Below are 21,650 nucleotides of genomic sequence, written 5' to 3' on the forward strand. Positions count from 1 at the left end.
AAGTTCATTCTCCCTCTTTATAAAATTTCTATGAGATTAATGACATTAAACTTCTCCCTCTTTAAAATTTCATGCCAAAGAAAACACTCAATGAATATCAATGTACCTCATGCACTAATTCATTTTTAATGTGCTCTTGTGAATACTATATAAACTAACTAATCTTCAACATGCTTTGGTTGATGCATCACTAAACTTCATTTAGTGAGCTTTAGATAGGGAAATGAACCCTAACTTACTTCTTAGATAGAAAAATGCATCCTTAGGTAATGGCTTAGTGAATATATCTACAATTTTCTCTTTAGTATTCACATATTCCAATCTTACCTCTTTATCTTGTACCAATTCTCTCAAAAAATGATATTTTATAGAAATGTGCTTGGTTTTGGTATGTCTCACAAGATTCTTTGTTATTGCACTTGTGTTATCACAGAAGATAACCAATGGATCCTTGATTTCTATAATCTTCATACCTACCAATAGTTGATTAAACCAAACAACATTTGAACAATTAACTATTGCTACCACATATTCTACCTCTGTTGTGGACTAAGATATACAATTTTTTTTCCTACTTTTCCAAGACACTAGTCTTTTACTAAGAAAGAATGCTATACCATTGGTGCTCAATCTTTCATCAACACTTCCAACCTAATCAACATATTTTAATAGTCAAAAATTAAAATTGCCTCCATTTTTGTATCATAAACCATATTCTTCAGTACCTTTCAAATACTTCATGATCTCTTGATTTCCATCATGTGCTTTCTTTGGGATTTGTTGAGAATCTTGTCACCGTACCAATTGCTAATGCAATATTAGGCCTTGTTTGCACTACATATTGCAAATTTCCAATCATTGATTTATATGTGGTCTAATCTACCTCCTTGGAATCATAATTATTGAAAATCTTATGTCCAATAGACATAGGTGTTCCAATTGATCTCAAACCTTCCATTCCAAACTTCTTTAGTATCTCCTTCATATATTTTGATTGAGTAATGTAGATACCATCTTTCTTTTGCTAGATCTGTAATCCAACAAAGAATTTTATCTCTCCAAACATATACATCTCAAATTCTTTACTCATCTCTACTATAAATGCCTTGCACAAGTCATCATTTCCAATGAATAAAGTGACATCCACAAATATTTCAGCCAAGACAATATTCTTGTCCGGTCTTTCTTTGATATACTTATTGTTGTTATCATTTTTTCTTTGAAAACCAATCTTTATTAAGTAGTTATGAAGTCTTTTATACCAAGCTTTAGGAGCTTTCTTTAGACCATACAATTCCTTGTGTAATTTTCATACCATATCTCTTTTTCTAGGATCTACAAAACCTTCAAGTTATTCTATGTAGACTTCCTCATCAAGAATTCCATTTATGAATGCAAATTTTACATCCATTTGATAAACTTTAATTCGTCTATGAGCTGGATATGATAGTAAAGTTTGAACACCTTCTAATATTTTAACAAGAGAAAAAGTTTCACCATAATCAATACATTCTTCTTGAGAATAATCTTCACATACTAACCTTTCTTTGTTTTTGGAAACTTACCCATCTTAATTTACCTTATTTTTTAATACCCAATTTGTTCCAATTACATTTTTACCCTTGGGTCTTGGAATAAGATTCCAAGTCTTATTCTTCTGTATATTTTCTATTTCTTAATTCATAGCTTCAATTCAACTTTCATTATCCAAAGCTTCTTTAACATTTATAAGTTCAACTTCAACAAGAAAACATGTACCTTTCAATTTGTTTCTTGTCATTGTTCCATCTGACTTGTTTCCAATGATCTAATTAGGTGCATGATGTCTTCTAAAATATCTTTCTAACACAAGTACATTAGATTTGGAGTTTGTTCCACTAACCTCTTCATGATCTTCTATATTAAGCTTGGGTCCCATTGTTTGTGACTTAGGTCCATTCGAATCAATTTTTTCTATGCACATCTCCATAGCTTCTGACTGTGACTTGAGTCCTTTAGAATATGACTCAGGTTGCATTGAATGCAACTCAGTAGCTTTAGGAGATTTTTGGGACTTGAGGGTGAGGCCTCCTAACTACCAAGAAGATTTGGGAAAGTATTAGATTCATAATAAACCAATCTTCTATAATCCTTAGGTTCTTTATTTCTCTCCTTTTCACTCTTTTTTACAAAGTCATCAATTCTCACATGTGCACTTTCTATATTTTATGAATATTTGTATGCTTTACTTCTATAGGAGTATCCTAGGAATATGCCTTCATTTCCTTTGACATCAAATTTATGTTTCCTAGATTCCTTCCAGATATGAAATTTGGTACCAAATACTTTCATGTAACTTACATTACATTTGTAGCCATACCATAGTTCATAAGGAGTTTTATTTGAGTCTTTCTTCAACTGTACTCTATTTAAGGTATGCAGTATAGTACTAATTACTTCCTTCTAGTATTTGGTTACAACATTCTTTTCTATTATCAATGTTCTTGGAAAATCCATGATGGATCTATTCTTTCTTTCAGCTATACCATTTTGTTGAGGTGTACCAAGGGTTGATACTTGTCTCTTAATCCCATTTCAAATGTATAATTTATTGAATTTATTGGAAATGAATTCACCACCTCTATTTGATCTCAAATATTTTAGTTTCTTTCTAGTTTCTTTTTCTACTCTTGCTAGATACCACTTAAATTTTGGAAGAGCTTCAAATTTTTCTTTTAGATACATTATTCTCATTCATTCTAGAATAATCATCAACAAATAAGATAAAATACTTATTTCCACTATAACTCTCTATTACAATAAGTCCACATAAGTCTTTATGAAATAGCTCTAGGACTTCTTCTAAATGATAGTCCTTGCTTCTAAAAATTTTCTTTCTCATTTTACCAATTTGACATTTTTTACATAGACCCATATTAGGTTTTCTCAAACTAGGAATACAATGTACTCTTTTCTTCTTTCTTATCTTGATTAGATTATCAAATTTTTCATGACATGATCTTTTGTGCCATAACCAACTTTCTTCTACTCAAGCAATAAAACATGAACTTTCACTAAGATCTAGGTCGAATAGATTACCTTTTCTTTGTTTTTTAGACCTAACGAGATTTCCTTTTCCATCAAGCAGTTTGGCATTTCCATTTATAAATTCTACCTTGAATAGAATGTTGTTCAATTGTGCCACACTTAGTAGATTATGTTTTATTCCTTCAACCTAGTAAGCATTGTCACATCTAAGTTCATTGGTTAGTGACATACAACATTTTCCCTTTATGCAACAAGGTTCATTACTTTCAAATCTCACACTACCACCATTATAATGTTACTTGTGTTCAAACTTTGTTTTATCACCATTCATATGATGTGAGAAACCACTATCAATAATCCATATATCATTTTTTTATAACATGAGAGATAAGTGTCATTTTATCTCCTTCATCATTAGATTCATCTTTTACAATAATAAATACCATTTCACCATCTTCACTACTATCTAAATCTTTAGCTAGGAAACAAGATTTATTACTTTTGTCCTTGTAGTCTTTGTAGTTTTTGAAATCCTTCTTTCCTTTGAACTTGCAATTTTTCTTGTCGCATTTGTCTTCACTTTTTGGTCATCTTGTAGAAATATGTCCAACTTATTCACAAGACAAATAGATTAAAGGAATTTTACCTTTATACTTTCCTTTGCCTTTGGGATACCTTCTTGCAAGTAATGCTTCAATGGCTTCAAGATCACTATCAAGCCTATCTTCCTCTTCACTTTTAGATTATTTTCTTTTAGATTTTTTTCTTTCTTCTTGAGTGATACCTTTGCTTCAAATGCAAACTCTAGTTTGCTAGAACTAGGAATATAATTATCATAGTTATCTAGTGGAAATGTTGTCAACCTTCCAAATAGTGCATCCAATGTTATTTTGTTATTTGGATCACATCTCATTTCTTGAATAACAAACACTCTAATTGTATAGGTAGGAAGAAGAGTTATGAGTACCTTTCTTATTACTGCTACGTCATCAATTACTCCTCCAAGGCTTTTATAGCATTGACACTGGCTTTGATTCTATCAACATATTTTGTAATTTTTCATCTTCTCTCTTTTTCACTTGATCAAACCAACCTCTTAAGCTTTTCTCTTTGGCTCTTTTTACATTATCATCACCTCCATAGATATCATTCAATTTGGTCCACATTTCATGAGCAATAAAACATCCTTTGATGTCATCAAATCCAACATAGTTAAGAGCTAGTGCTATATCAATCATCATGAGATTGTGAATTTTTTTTTTAGCAATTTCTTCAACATACATTGTGCTAGTACGAGCTATATAATCAACATTTAAGAATTTCAAACTTGAAAAAAATATGGTTTCCAGATTGAACTTCATAAGTTCCTATCATACTGCAAAGTAGTCTCTACTCAACTTGAGAATATCTTTTCTATAAGACATCCCAATCTTTAGCTTAGGTCCTTAAAACCTCATCTGCAAGTAACAAGAAGATTTGACTCCAATTTTTGGAAATATAAGAGGATTACCTAAGAGGGGAGGGGTGAGTTAGTTACTATGGAAATAAATTTCATATCCTTAGATGTCAATACAAATCAAAACACTATGCAAACTATATTCTATTGATTGTCAAAAAACATACAGGCACTCAGTAAACACTCAAAATAACTCAGAAAATGCTTATCATGGAAATCTTAAGATATTATCTATGATTAATCTTAATTTAAATTATTTTCATACACATAAAAGAAATAGCATGAACACAATTAATAGAAGGATTTAATGTGAAAACCCAACTTGGAAAAATGACCAATTGAAACTAGTTATTGACTTTCACTCTACCAAAGTGAGCCCTATTAGGAGCCAACCCTATTAAAGGCTATTAAAGAAACTATTAGGTGTGACCCTATTAGAGAATTTAATCACCCTATTAGGAGTTTCTCTATTAAAGGTCTTTAGACAATTAAATCTAGAAATGTCACCTTGTTAGAGGATTTACAAATAGTTGTTAAGCCTATTGGATACAATTGATTAATTATGTATTGTATTTGATGTTACAAAAAAGTCATATCATTACTAGTCAATGGGTACTGAGCTCACTTGGGCATTGACAATAATTTTCTTTGTCTACTGAACTTTCCTAAGTTTGTCAAGCTTAGAAGGCAGTATCTATTGAGTTCACTTGGGCATCAAAGGAAAGTTTGCAGAAGATGAGTCTTAACTAAGCTCACTCAGTTACCAAAGGAACTTTTCTTGTATGTAGTGTTCACCAAGTTTTAGTTGGTTAACATAGGAAAATTGTTTCTAAGTTAGTGTCTACTGAGCAGGGTTGACTAACAAAAGATTTTCTTATTTTGGCATATCAAGTTCAATTGATTTGTTTGTTGGTTCTAGCTAACTAAGAAGATGAATATTGATTATTCTAAGTTGTAGCCAACTTGAAAATATGAAGGATATAAGTATAAGGTCAAGTTGATATTTAGAAGAGTGTGTGATAGCATGGAAGATTTGATGATGTCAAGAAGAAGTGAATCAGATGGATAAGCAAAATATCCTTATGGAGTAGAAAAGATATATTTGATCAAAAAGGATCAATTATAAGCTAGAATTGAGATCTATAATCAGAAATTTAGTTGTATCCAATCAAGTCATGCCATTTTTACTCTCTAATTATTTTAGTAGTGATCTAAATCTCTTAACAGAGTTGGCTTAACAACTATTTGTAAATCCTCTAACAAGGTGGAATTTCTATTGAATTGTCTAAAGACCTCTAACAAGGTCACTCCTAATAGGATGATTAAATCCTCTAATAGGGTCACACCTAACAGTGTGTTTTGTAACTTTTAACAGGGTTGGATCCTAACAAGGCTCAATTTAGAAGAGTAAAAAATAGTAACTAGTTGTAATTGGTGGTTTTTTTCCAAATTAGGTTTCCACATTAAATCTTGGTGTCAAATGTGTTCATGCTATTTCCTTTCTATGTTTGCAACTAAGTTAAAGTAATGATAATCATAGATTACACCTAAATTTTTTCATGTTAAATGTTTGCTAAAAAATTAAAGTGTTTATCGAGTTATAACATTTCCTTGTTTGCTGAACATCAATAGAATTAAGTTTTATTAGGATTGTTTTGTATTGGCATCTAAGGGATATGAGGTTTATTTTTGTAGTAGTTGATTCACCCCTCTCCTCTCAGGTACTTCTCTCATATTTTCAAAAAATGGTATCAGAGCTATTTTGGTGCTTGGAAAGAAGGTTTTAAGGACCTAAGATAAAGATCATGATGTCTTACAGAAGATAGATTTCCTTGCAGAATAGAGATAACTTTACAGCATGGCAAGAAGTTATGAGGTTACATATGGCAATCATCAGTGATTTTGGTTGTATGTATCTTGATGCTGAATACAAGACTCCTACTAGAACATTATCACTTGAAGATATTGTTGAAAAGAAGAATCATAACATCATGATGCTTGACATTGCATCTCCTCTTAGTTATTCTAAATTTGATGCAGTAAAAGACTACAAAACAACTCATGGAAAGTGGGTCAAATTGAAAGACATTTATCGAGGAGATGAAAATGTAAGAAGAGTTAAAGAAGAAAGTCTTAGAGGCCAATTTGATCAAATGAAAATGAAAGAAGATGAAAACATTGCAAAATATATAGAAAGAATCAAAGCATGTGTGAGCACAATCAAAGCATCTAGAGGAGACATTGATGGCAAAACAATTGTAAGCAAGGTACTCATGACTCTTCTTCCTATTTATGCAATTAGAGTATCTTCTATTCAAGAGATGAGATGTGATCCAAATAAGAAAATAACTTTTTGGATTCTCTAGTTGGAAGATTGACAACTTTTGAGTTGAATAACTATCATAATTATGTTCCTAGTTCAAAAAATATTGAGTCTGCATTTGAAGCCAAAGTCTCACTCAAAGAAAAGGATGAGAAATCAAAGACCTATCAATGAGGAAGTGAAGAAGAGATAGAAGAAATTTTTTACAATGATCTTGAAGTAGTTGAAGCCCTACTTGCAAGAAAATATTCTAAAGGCAAAATAAAGTATAAAGGTAAGATTCTTCTAATCTTTTTTCCTTGGAAAGAAGTTGGTCACATTGCTGCTAGGTACCTAAATAGAGAAAATAAAGATGAAAAGAAAAGTAAAAAGTACAAAGGAAAGAAGGAATTCAAGAACTACAAGGACTACAAGAAAAAAGGTAAGAAATCTTGTTTTATAGCTAAAGATTCTGAAAATAGTGAAGATGAAATGGTATGTATTGTTGTAAAAGATGAATCAGATGATGAAGGAGATAAGATGGCACTTATCTCTCATGTTAGCAAAAATGATACATGGATTATTGATAGTGGCTACTCAAATCATATGACTGGAGATAAATCAATGTTTGAACACATGGAATATAATGATGGTGGTAGTGTAAAATTTTGAAACAATGACCCTTGTTACATAAAAGGAAGAGGATGTATCTCTTTAACTAATGAACTTGTATGTGATAATGCTTATTGGGTTGAAGGACTAAAGAATAACCTTTTAAGTGTGGCACAATTGAATAACATTGGATTCAAGGTAGAATTCACAAATGGGAAGGCCAAACTAGTAGATGGAAAAGGAAATCTAGTTGGATCTAGGAGAAAAGCAAAAGGTAACCTATTCTATCTTGATCTCAGTGAAAATTCATGTTTTATTGATCAAGTAGATGAAAGCTAGTTGTGGCACAAAATACTATGTCATGTAAACTTTTATAACATTGTTAAGATAAGAAAACATAAAAGAGTAAGAGGTATTCCTAGTTTGAAGAAACTTGATATGGGTTTATGCTAAAATTGCCAAATTGGTAAGATGGGAAAGACTAGTTTCAAAAGAAAAAACTATCATTTTGAAGAAGTATTAGAGCTTGTTCACATAGAGTTATGTGGACATATTGGAATAGAGTTTTATAGTGGTGAATTTTTTTTCATTATTTTTGTTGATGATTGTTCTAGAGTGATGACTCTAATGTATCTAAAAGAAAAATTAGAAGCCTTTCAAAAATTCAAGTGGTACTTGGCAAGAGTAGAAAAAGAAACTGAAAAAATATTGAAATGTTTAAGATTAAACAGAGGTGGTGAATTCATCTCTAATGAATTCAATGAATTCTACATTGAAAAAGGAATCAAAAGATAATTATCAATCCCTAGTACACTGTAGCAGAATGGTATAGCTAAAAGAAGGAATAGATCCATCATGGATTATGCAAGGACATTGATGATAAAAAAGAATGTTGCAATCAAATACTAGAAGGAAGCAATCAGCACTGTAGTTCATACCTTAAACAATGTACAACTAAAGAATGATTCAAATCAAACTCATTATGAACTATGGTATGGCTACAAACCTAATTTAAGTTAATGTAAAGTATTTGGTAGAAAATGTTGTATTTTTAAAGAATACAGAAAAGGAAAATATGATCTCAAAGGTGATGAAGGCACATTTCTAGAATACTCCTACAGAAGTGATGTCAGAAATATTATGAAAGGCTAAGTTACTCAGAGGGTAGGGGTGAATTAGTAATAGATAAAATTTAATCTTCAGTTACCAATTCATCCTTCATATGTGTTCTAATCTATTTGTATGCATGAGAAACTATAAACATGAAACCATACACAAAATTTTAACTCACAAGATTTGGTGACCCAAAAACCTTCCAAATAGAAAGTAAAACTAGGGTGGGGATGATACCCACAAGCTTTAGTACTAAAATATGAAGTTGGCCTGTAAAGGCTTGCAATGATCACCTCTGATGATCTTCCTTGTTAGGAGCAATAAGGACTGCTAAGTCCACCTTGTTAAAGGATTTACAAACATACAATGAAGTATGCACTTGATACAGAGATATACATAAGACTGTTAGGTATACCTTGTTAAAGGATTTGACTAATCCACCTATTTGGATGAAGCAGTAGCTAATATTTGATCTGCAACTAGGTTTGCTAAATGAGATACCTATGAGTATAAAAATCAACTTTCTATGATAGATAAATCTTTACTACTCTATATATTGTTGTAACCTTTGTAATTCACTCTTTTTCTCTTCTCTAATTACTTTCCATTTCTTTGATATGTTTTTTGGATGTGATACAATACATTACATATGTACCAATCCAATTAAAAAATTACAATGTCAGTCACAATACAAGTTTACACAAATATTAAAAATTTGGTTCATATTGTAGGAACTCAAGTTTTGAAGACTGACTCAGTAAGGTTCTAATACTCAACATCCACTTTTACTACTTGACATCATCATGCACTTGGTAAATGTAGAAGTTCGGTCCATACTAATCACTTCCAAGTAGTCTTGAACTTGGTCTGTACTGGTGACTCGACAGATATTGTGAAACTTGACATATAAACTAAATCACTTGATTCACACTGCATAGCTCGATCAATGCTATCACTAAGATCTCGGTATAAACTAAATCACTTCATTAAAATTTAGTAGCTTGGTTAACACTAGACTCACATCACATCAACTACAAAGTCAATAAGCACCGCACAACTCATTTGCACTAGCAAAATCAGCATACACTAAGATGCCTAATTTACACTTCTGATCATCATCATAGTAGTAACTACTCAACACAAACTGAAATCTATCCAAAGGACTCGGTAGCAACTGTAGATCTCAGTAGCAATTAAAATCCTTGGTTAACACTATTAACTATATAATAAGCTTAGTAGATATTTACGATTTGAATAAGTGTATGTCACTAATAAAAAATATGACTAGAATATCAACAAGTAAAGCATACAAATGTTTTAATTTTTCTACTAATAAATCATAAAAAGTGCACATGTGAGAATTGATGAGTTTCTCAAAAAAGTGTGAAAAAGAAAGTAACAAAAAGCTAGAGGATTACAAAATAATTTTTTACTATGAACTTGATACCCTACCAAACCTATCTAAAAGAAAGGAGACTTCACCTCTCAAGTGCCCAAAATATCCAACAACTACCAAGTTGCAAAAATTTTAACTAGTGTCACAGTCTGAAGTGTACACTCAAAAAGTGTACTTCTCTAAACCCTTCTATCTAAGACATTTGATAGATTGGAAATCTTGAATGATATCTTAGAGCTCCTTACTCATGGAGTACATGGGGCTTATGAATAAGCATAAATAGAGCCCTTAGCTAAGCCTTAGGAACACAACCTTTGCTTGTAAACCATGAGATAGGAGATTCTTTAAACAAGAGCAAGAATGCTACTGTCAAAGAACTCTTGAGTATGTGATGCAAGAATGAAAGTAAGATAAGATGAAATGCACAATTAAACTAAGCTAAACAAATGAAAATGTTACATCCATGCTAATTAAACTATGTGATCTTATGCTATTGCAAAGGAACAACATTGACATGCAACTATGCTAGCATGTGGTGGAATGAAAGAATGAAGACAAGAAGTGGAAGTTCTCCTTAAAGCTCCAAGAAACCTATCAGAAACCCTGTAGAATAAAAATATTCAAATGGTGATGTATCCTTTGAGGGGGAAAGCTCTCTCCCTTTTAAAGTCATATGGACGGTAGAGATCAAGATGAAGATGGTGAATGATCAATGGTTGAATTTGAAAATAGGAGGGATCTATGTGCACACACAAGTCAACCAATAGAATATGAGTTGACTTGTCATATAAGACAAAAGTCTCAAAAGCCTTTTCTTTTAATTGTAAAATACAAAAAGGACATTATGTGTGCACTTTAAGTGGGTTAAAAGAATGGGGTCTTTTATTTAATTAAAATGGGACATGTTCTTTTAATCAAATAATGAACTTAGGATAGCATAGTCAAACTATAGGTTATAATCAAATTAATTGATTATTAGCAATTTGGTCTAGGTAAATGATTAATTAAATTAGCCAAAATGCTAAGAATGAGGCTAATAGTTTAAATGACCATTTTTAGGTGAGTATATTTGCTCCTCTTTGACTAATGTGTGATCGATTTAAGAACACATTATGTCAAAGAAAATAGAAGCCAAGTAAGAAGTGATAGATATAGATATCTAATTCTAAAGAATGAAATGCAGAAAAAGGTAGCAAATCTTGAATGTACATCCTAATAGTAGTAGTACTAAACACTAGGAAAAGATGATGTCATAATTCAAGAAGAATGCTAACACCTAGCAAAGTAGATAGATCAAGAGCAAATGAAAAGATCAAACATATTCTCCTAATAAATAGATAGCTATAGCAAGAAATGATAGAGTATTTTTGCTCCCTTGGGATCAAAATCAAAATGAGGTAAGGGGATGTAGAAACCAGCTAGAAAATTGGAGTATAGTAATGTCCAAGATGAAAAATATATGATTAGAACCAAAGAGTGACTATTAAAGAGTGACAAAATGCTCCAAGTTGACTAGAGTTGACCATGAAGGATATAACATCAATATTAGGTCAAATCGAGTAAAATGATGATTGTAGACATGAAAAAGGTGAATTTGAATATATATGAAGCATGTAAATGATGAAGACATGAAGAAATGAAGATGCCCTAGAAATGATTTAGAGATTAGACCTCAAAAGGTCAGCTAATTGCTCATAAGATAGAATTTTCAAAATGCAATTTTAACTATCAAGATGAACTTAGATTTTGACTTTAATCTGGAAAATGGATCCAAGATGTCGAATTAACCAAGGGTACAATTTTTGTAGAATTTCAAGAAGTTTGAAAAGTAGGTCAAAATGAGGTTGAAGGCTATAAAAGGGGCCCACATGTCATTTTCAAATTATTTTTTCTTTTTGTTATTTGTGAGAGCTTGTGAGTGGTCAAGAGAGCATCATGGCTTTGGAAAAGATTCTACTTCACCGACACCATTTCAAGTGTAGCCGGTTGAACAACTAGACAACTATGGGGCACTAGTAAATAAAAATGTCTTTGTCATTTTTTCGAGCATTTTTGGTCATTTTCCACATTCGTAGGTTTCAAACACAAAGTATTTGGTAATATTGAAAAAGTATCACATGGGTACTTCACCAAATACTGCATGATACATTTTGTTACAAAATACATCGCATGCATGTTTCATAGTTTTTTGTATGGGACATACCCATTTGTCACCTGTAGCAATGTGAAATATCACGTGACATAATTGTATCATGCCACTTTAGAAAGAGTATCATACAATGTCTTTCCAACATTTTGTATCACTTGTAGTAGGAAAAAGTATCACACATATTGTTTTTAAGCATGTTTTTGTTGATTTTTGTATTGTGATCATGTTTGTGATGCATGACTAATGTTTACATGTTCTGTGTTTACAAGAGGTATTTCTAGAACTTCTTATTAGAGCCCCCAAAGTGGTGGGGTTGCAAGTTATATAGAATTTGACAAATGATCAACATGGTGCTATATCTACCATGGGCTTGTGATGGGTCATCTGGATGCCCCATATATAGGCAAAGTATGGGCTATTGACCACACTTGGTGAGTGGTGGCATAGCAAGCATAACACCTTCCATCTATAGATTGAAGAGGCCTGGATCACATTAGAGGATGTGTATCACATTCTATGAGTGTCGTGTTATGGTGATCTGGATAGTTGCATGTTTGATTACTTTGTCAAGTTTTTGCAATTGGATTTTGATGTTATGTTGATGTTAAGTGTGATTATTTGTAACAAGTATACTATGATTAGACTTTGATAGAGGGACGAGTAATGATGCAACAACTATTCTAGGATGTCGCCATCCTAGACCACCATCTGAGTTGGGAGTGATTGATTATTGAGTATGGAGAAGATTACCCTCTTCCTAGCCTACTATGTTCTCTAGTAGCTTACGCTTTAGTGATAGATAGGGGCCAAAAGGGCTTCCCACTAGGTTGGGGTCAATTGGTGGTAGATTTCATTGCATGGCCATGTAGGATAGCATTGGGGCTAGTAATACTTATGGAGATGTACCATGAGCTTCATGAGATAGGGTTCCATGAGGGTCATTCTTGGGAATGTAGAGCAGTATTGGCATAGATCTCGACCTAGGAGAACATTGCTCTGATTTGACCATAGGTGAAGCCTTGAGAGCATAGCCAGCCATATATTTATGGGTACAGAGGATTTTTCCCACAGACTCATAGTGGGGATGTGACCTATTACCAATGAATTTTTAATGAGTTGAAAATTTTCACATGGTGGCCCTATCGAGATTTCCATAGATGGTCAAATCCTTGGGATCTAGATTATATGAGGTATAGTAGGCCATTGGTGGGGAGGCACTCAGAGGTTGTAGAGTGGTTCATGATCAACTAGGTATGGTGGTAGTTTGTAGAGCGATAGGTGATATCGGTAGAGACCACCACCTCTACTCAATTTCATTCTAATGAGGCATGAGGATGGTTGCCTATTTTGGATTACTAGACAGTAGTCTTAAAGATAGTAGCTTTAGTACCAACTCCCTAGGATTATCACCTAGATGTAGTGGATGCAGGTGTATACCCCACATATCTATATGAGAGATAGAGGCACCCAATCTCTCAATTTATAGAGCTCAATGCACTAGATTGTGGAGGTAGAGGTAGAGGAAGAGGTAGGGGTGGCAGATAGATGGAGGTTGGAGAGGAGTCCCAATTAGGGAGGAGAAGGACATAGGCATAGGCTGCAAGGGAGATTTTGGAGGAGAAGGAGGAGGAGGAAGAGGTGCCAATGAGGTGACAATGAGAAAGGAGGGTAGAGGTGTGGGTAGAGTAGCCAGCTAGAGGGGATGATGATCAAGACGTGAGGATTCATGCTTTGGAGGCAGAGCTAAAGATAGCTCAAGTTGCTATTGTGGTATGAGATCAACAACACATAGATGAGTGGGCATGGGGGATGAGCTCCAAAGGGAGCGAGATGTTGCAAGGCAAGAGGCAACACATTATGGTGCACATTGTTGGTCTAATTTTTGGCATGGTAAGTTTTCCCATTTTAGATATAAAAAAGTCAAATTTGAGTCCATTGTTAGAGGCTAAGTTTTCTAGTTTTTGGGCCTTGAAGATTTTATCCTTTGAAAACATTTTCAAAACCTTAGGTCTTGTTTAGTTTTGAATTTATCCTACCATGAAATCTTTTTAAAATGTGAATATTCCTTTCCTACTTAGTTTTTGCAATGCTAAGATACCTTTCTCAAAATCTTTCCTCATCATTTGATCTTGGTTAGATCCATAGTTGTCACTTTATCATTATAACAAAATGCAAGGTCTTTTACCATAACGACATAGCGACTGTTGGAAATTGAGTTGTGGAATTGTAAAGTGAGGTTCAGTGCAAGAAATCTGCATTGATTTGAATATGTTTTGGTCATGTGCTCTATCCTAGAGTTGTCAGTGTTAGCAAGGATGCATGTGGAGAAAATTGCAAGTGGTGTCACCAGAATTCAAATTTTACTGGCACCAAACTTTTATGGATCACCGAAAGTTGCTATGTTGCAAATGGAAATTTGATGGCTTTTTCCAGTAGTGATGTAATGACTTATCAGAATGTCATGATGTAGCAATAGTTTCAAAAGGTGGGCCCCATTGAATGCTTCATTAGAAATGAGCTGTGTAGATCCCATGAAATGATGGCATCCTACTAAGCATTTATACATTAGAAACATTGAATCCACCGGAGGTCACTATGTTATGACTAGAAAAGCTTCACTCTTCACCAATAGCGATGTTGTGACTTGCCTAAAAATAAGAAACATGGTGAAATAAAGAAGACATGATGTCACTAAGGATTAAAATTATATATATATATATATATGCATATGCTAGCATGTCAAGATAGCTCAGCATCACCAAGAAATGTGGACCCACTTCCAAGTCAGAAACCAAGTAAAGAATTGTGATCATTTGATCAAGATGAGATCAATGATAATCGCTACCTCACTATGGTGAGTTTCTCGAGGGTTATGTATAAGGACATAGCAAGTAAAGCATTGAATATCCTCCACTCCATCAAAGGGGAATCAATGATCATCACTTTGTTGCTATTAGAGGTTACTCACTTTTTATGCATAGTGACATAGCAAACAAGGAAAATATAGGAGGGACCCACCATTATAGTAATGGGAATGTAGTAAAATGCTTGCCATTAGATTAAGATTAGATCCAGGGTTATCGCTTCCTCACTACGACAATATGCTCACTCTTTATGCATAGCAAGGTAGCAATTCAGTGACACATGTCCTCAAGAGTTAGTGGGTCCAATTTGAAGTGCCAATAATGAGGGAAAGGTGCACATGCCAAAATATCATTGGATTGACTACCAACATGTCAAGTAGAACATGAGTCATTCCTACTGGCATCCCTGGATAGTAGGATTTTTCAAAGATCAATGGTACAAATTTGAAAATAAAGGTGATGCCACTCTATTTTTCTACTATGTGCATTTATGAGGAATGAAAGCTTCGTGTGTGAGAAAAATAGAGTATAATACAAGAGATTTCATTAGTTCCATCTCACATAAACAAAGATTTCAAGTTTTTCTAAGCAAAGCCATTACTAAGAATATTGTGTTGAGCTTAACAAAGAGTGTGCAACAATTTCCTATTGTTCATGAAGGTATCACAAAATTACAGAGAGGAACTAGTAGAAAATCAAGTAAGTACTTATACTATAACCTCTGTAGCATTTTAGTTCCTATGAATTACAGTCAAGATGCCTCCTGAGAAAGTATTTTCTAGGAAAGTGAATTATACAGATAGAAACGTTCATGACGATTTGCTAGAATTACTCTCAGAGTCCACCACTAATACAGTGTAGGTTAAGAAATTAACTTCCTTGAACACTAGACTTAAAAGTGTAAGGAAAATGTGGAAGGAAAAGGTCATCAATCAGTTCTAGCTATAGGTTTAGAAGCCCAAGATGTGGACATGACAAAAGAACAATCAAGAGTAAAAGTAGTTTTGTCTATTCAAGATGAAAGTACTGAAAGCCCATAGGTAGAGGTTGATTTACAAGTATTACAAAAAGATTCATCATTAGCTAGCTTAGTAATTGCATATTCCAAAGAGTTAGAATAGTGATGGCAAGTCAAAAGGGCCAATAGCTTGTAATGATGTAACAAAAATGAGACCTACCAAAGAATATATTGATGTGTTAGGTTTCTATTACATTAAGTTTTTTCTTTCGGACACTTGTCAATTCATTTGAGGCTAAAGCTTGTTGTATCTCATAGTATAAAAGTGAGATCCTAGTGCTAGAGAAATGGTCCAAAAAGTTGTATAATTTTGGTTCTTGTCAAAAAAGGTACAATCGGTCTAGTTGCATGTAGATGTGTTGAGTTTACTGTCAAACTTGTACTCTTTGATTATACATACAAATGATAGAATCAACAAGATATTCAAGCCTTCTGATTGAATTTCTATTGGTCATTATATTAATCATCTAAAAGGATAATACAAAGGGGTATTTACATTAGATTTGTGTCATCAATTTTTGTCTCCATTTTTTGAGTTTGTTTACTTTGATGTCATTTGAATAAGGTTCAATTGATTGAATGTAGTCTGGATGGGTTTTATGCTGGTACCATTTTTGCTTTTAATTCAAAGAATTATATAAATCCTTTAGTAGATCAATCAAGTTTATGAGTTTATAAATAGGCTAGATCATAAGAATAGAAATAGGTGACTAAAATTGATGAATTTATTTACAAGTTAATTGAATTAGATCTCCTGCCAATAGATATTCTTTTGCTCAATGGATAAGACACTAGTCTCATGAATCAAGAGTGAGTTGGGGTAAATTATGCTTTTCCATATCAAATTAATCACAAATTCAAAATCATTCTTGTTCCATTTTGTCTAAAGTTATAATGTTGGTCAACACTCATTTATATTTTATTTATGGATCTTAGGTAGCTGCTATTCCCAAAAATAATTGTAAACTTAAGGAGAATTATGACCAAATCTGCTTATAAGGGATGGATATGAGTTTGAAAGTATCAAAAATTGGATAAACTATGTAAGTGTTAGGAATTAAGGATGAGAATCAGAATGAAACTAATATAATTCTCATATATCAGTGGTTATCTAAGGCATCCCCCTAGGTAAACCCACCTTGATTTTGCAGAGCCTAAAGAGTAGGAAACCATTCTTGTTTTTGTTGAAGTTGGTCCAAATTGTTTGCACATAGAGTTGTTAATAGGAAGTGGCCAATCCTTATATTGTGTAAGTATTATCAATTTGGTGTTGAACATTTTGTTGTTCAGTATTTTTAAAACACCAACACATGTGTCACATACTGTTATGCTACCTATAGGGGTTTAGTGCCACCAGGGTAAGGACTTCTTGACTACTCAGAGTGGGCAGGTATATCAAAGGGTATAGTACAACTATCAGATAGGAGGCAGGATCCACCACCAGCTGCAAAGGGTGAGATCCAATCATAGGTCAATTATGACAATTTTGACATTTTAGATTATAGATCATGTATTCTTGAGATGAATATCCAGATTTTGAATCTCACACTTGTATATGTACTATGATACATTGATATATATATATATATATATATATATATATATATATATATATATATATATATATATATATATATATATATATATATATATATATATATATATATATATATATATATATATATATATATATATATATATATATGAGATACTGAATTTGATTTTTAGTTTTGTGTACTTGTCTCAAATGGATGTTTTAGCATTTTCAATTTTCATGTGATGTTTTGGTTTTTGTTGTTTTCTCATGTATATGTTGCTCAAATACTTATGTAAATGCTCATGTATCTTTGTCATGTATGATTTTTTTAGCTCTCATGTGTATGATAGAGACTTATGCTCTTGAAAACATGTGACACTTGGATAGATTGAATGTGATGTTTAGATTAACCCCTTGTGATGACAGGATAGCAAAGAAATGAAGTGAAAGATAAAGAAGATGGAAAAGATATGATAAAGAAGAGATAAAAGATAGAAGTGAAAGAATTAGCTGATATGTCTACAAAAAGGATGAAGAGAGAGCTCTCCACATATATAGGAATGCAAGACAAGACTAGAAAATGAACCTATAATGCAAGCTACTTATGCAAAGTGGTTTACTGGCAAGGGACACATAACATCTAAACTCTTATTTCATCATTGAACATGTATTAGGGACATCATGAAAACATACAATCATCATGAGTATAGCTATGAAGATATGAATATGATTGATATCAGATAGGTATGTGGAAATCCAATCTAAGCATCAAAGACATGTAACTCAAGATAACTATGTGATTAGATTCCCTAGGTTTAGTATAGGAAGATTACACCTATATCAAGGCTAAGTGCCAGGATAACCCCTGAGTATGGTCTTGCAAAATAGTCAAGGATGATATTTTTAAAAGTCAAAGTGTCAAATAGGACAAGCATGAATGCTTAAAATACTATAGACATATAAAGTATACCCACATGCATAAATACAAAAAACATGCCCCATGCCCCCAGTCTTCTAATCAATGAAATTCTCAAAAGACTATTAGGGAGGGAAAAAATAGTAAACAAATCATCATAGATAGTACACAAAGTAGATAAAGATCAACATAGCTTAGTCATTTAAGTGTTTAAGTGCATGTGTGTAAGTTACTTGGCCATTTCTTCAAGACTTGATTCTGATAGTGAGAAATATCACAACAATGGGGACCATAGGTAAACTATCTGAAAAAGTGTTGAAAAACACTTGATGTCAAGGTGGGGGTAGTGTTGAGAAACACTTTTGTGTGAGTTTGTCAAAAGAAACCCTAATGCACAAGAATACCTCAGAGAGACTAAGTAGTGGTGCCCCTAAGGTGAGGACAAGAAATGATCTCGATCTAGGAAATGTGTTCCAAAATGGGTGATGGAGACTGATAGACAAAGGTGCAAGGGTCTCAAGTAATGCCTGTTTCTAGGTTTTAACCACTTCACATATTTTTTAAGGAATTTTTTCAATTTTTTTTAATTTTTTGAACTTTTTGATTTTTTTGGTGATGCATCAAAGTACATATTGCTAATTTTTCACTAAGATGATAATTTTTTTTAGGACAATTTCTGATTTTTAGGATTTTTTTAGGATCATAGATATGTACAAGATAGCTAAGCAATGGGCCTCTAAGCATATAACTTCTTCAAATGTAGGATGTTGATAGGCTCTGCAAGTTCTTCACCTTTAGAAGTAGACAATTGATAAGCACCAAACCAAAATACTATTGTGTAATATATGGGCCTAACAATTAGGTTCAAAGTTTCCCTTCTGCTCTCTATGTTGCTGATTTTTTGGATTCTCTCTAAGCACAAGTTCACCAACTTGAAATTCACTTGGGTGAACTTTCTTGTTATATTGAGTAGACATGCACTTCTAGTAAGTTGTCATGTGATCAAAAGTAGCCTTACGACATTCATCAAGAGTTTCTAGTTCCTGTACTCACATAGCTCTATGTTCTTCATCAGTTATTAACCCATGTAAGGAGATGCACAAGGATGGTATCTCAACTTCTAATGGGAGAATGGCTTAGAGCCATAGACTAGAGAAAAGGGTATAGCCCCTATAGGAGTAAAAATAATGGTTCTGTAAGCCCAAAGTGTTAGATTTATCTATAGGTGCCAATCTTTCCCAGATTTATGAATCATTCAGTGTAGGATTTTCAATAGTGTTTTGTTGGAGGCCTCAGCTTGGTCATTCCCTTGAGGGTAGTAGATAGAGGACCAATGTTGTTTGATTCTAAATTCCTTGCATAGCTATTTGAGGTCCTTATTTTTTATCTATCCTCCATTATTAGTAATAGTAGAGGGAGGGATACCATAATGACAAATGATGTGGTTTAGTATAAATAGGGAAACATGTTTTCTTGTAGATAGTGGCATAGCTTCAACCCATTTGATGAAATACTCTATCATTGTAATAATGAATTTGTGACCTCTAGATGAAATTGGATCAATTTTTCCTACCAAGAAAAATGCCCATTATTGAAATGGACTATATGTCACAAAAGGAATTAACTTGCATCCAACAACATGGATAGAGTTTCCGTGAAGCTAACATTTTTGCCAAGACTTGGCATAATGAACAACATCAGCGTGCATGGTAGGACAGTAATAACCTATCCTAAAAAAAATTTGAGTGAGTGCAAGGCCATTAGAATGTGCCCCACAAATGCCATCATGGAATTTGGTGAGTTCCTTTTTAGAATCTTCTATCTCTAAACACTTAAGCAACATTTTACCTAGACTCTTCCTATACAAGTTACCAAAGACAAAAGTGTAATGTGAAGCATTGTGGAGGAGTTGGAATTTTTGGTTGTGTGTGAGGGTTTTGGGAATAACTTGATCATGTAGGTAAGAGAAGATAGCCACATAGCAGGAGGAATCATGACCTGCAACAGTGCACATCACTTGGTTATCTGAGGAATCATAGGTAGGATGATGTAGTTCTTCCACCATGAACTCAAATCATGATTCATGTTCTTGTAGTTGGACAATAGATGCTAGAGTGGCCATAGCATTGATAGCCTTTTTTTATGCTCTAGGAATTTGCTGGAATGTCACAAAAGTGAAATAGTTCCTTAGAGCATCTATCAACTTCTTGTAAGGGATCAAATTTTCATCCTTTGTTTGATACTCATTGTTTACTTGGTTTATAACAATTTGGGAATCTCCATAAATGTACAATTGAGTTATTCTCCATTTAAGAGCCATTTTGATCCCTTTTATGAGAGCCTCATATTTTGCAATGTTATTTGTATAAGGGAATAAGAGTTTATAAGATTTTGGGATCGTATATCCATGAGGGGAAACAAACAAGACACCTGCGCTAGCTCTATTTTATGTATGAGAACCATCAAAAAACAATTTCTAATTTCTCTCATTGATGTACATAATTGAGGCATCTAGAAATTTAATTTACATGGGTGTTGTATCCTTTAGTGGAAAATTAGCCAATTGGTCAGCTATGGCATACCCTTTGATGGCCTTATGTTTGAGATACCACTACTACATTTAACCTTATTTTTCTACCAAAATTTTTGACTATCCACTAAAAAAGTTTAGGTTGCTCAAAATGTAGAAGGTAAAAATTTATTTTTTTATATCCAAGCCCCGCGTTGGTCAAAATTTTGACCAATACTGGACTTAGATGTAAAATATTAAAACATTTCCCGTTTGTTGTTTTTCACGCTTGTGGGATCATTTCCTATTTGTTGTCGTCTCTACTTTCTCTATCACTTTTCTAGTCCATCTGAGAGACTGTAAATTCTCTAAATTGCTTGGGTAGCTATGTTTTATGGGTTTGTATCATCTGCTCCCCTTCCACTCATTGGCGACTGAAGAATATTTGAAAAAGTGCTTTCCTTTTGTTTTTTATTTCAAGTTGATTTTTGTTTTTTTCACAAACTTAGCTTGCAAGTTTCAACAGTCTAATGAATCTGCACTGTCTATCTTGGTTGAGTCTACAGTTGAAGACTACAAACTTGTCAATTCTAACTAGATGTGGTTCTACAAGTCATCGTCGAGTCTCAAAACTATGGATAATCAAAGTGTTATTTTAAACCCCTTTGGAAGTTGGAAAGTAAGAGAATGGAAGATAGGTCGAACATTATTGTAAGAAATCATGCACACCATTCACTGTGAAATGTTTTTT

This window comes from Cupressus sempervirens, chromosome 8 (genome assembly GCF_028749045.1).
Source record: "Cupressus sempervirens isolate cs-2001-9-10 chromosome 8, ASM2874904v1, whole genome shotgun sequence".
Classification (NCBI taxonomy): domain Eukaryota; kingdom Viridiplantae; phylum Streptophyta; class Pinopsida; order Cupressales; family Cupressaceae; genus Cupressus; species Cupressus sempervirens.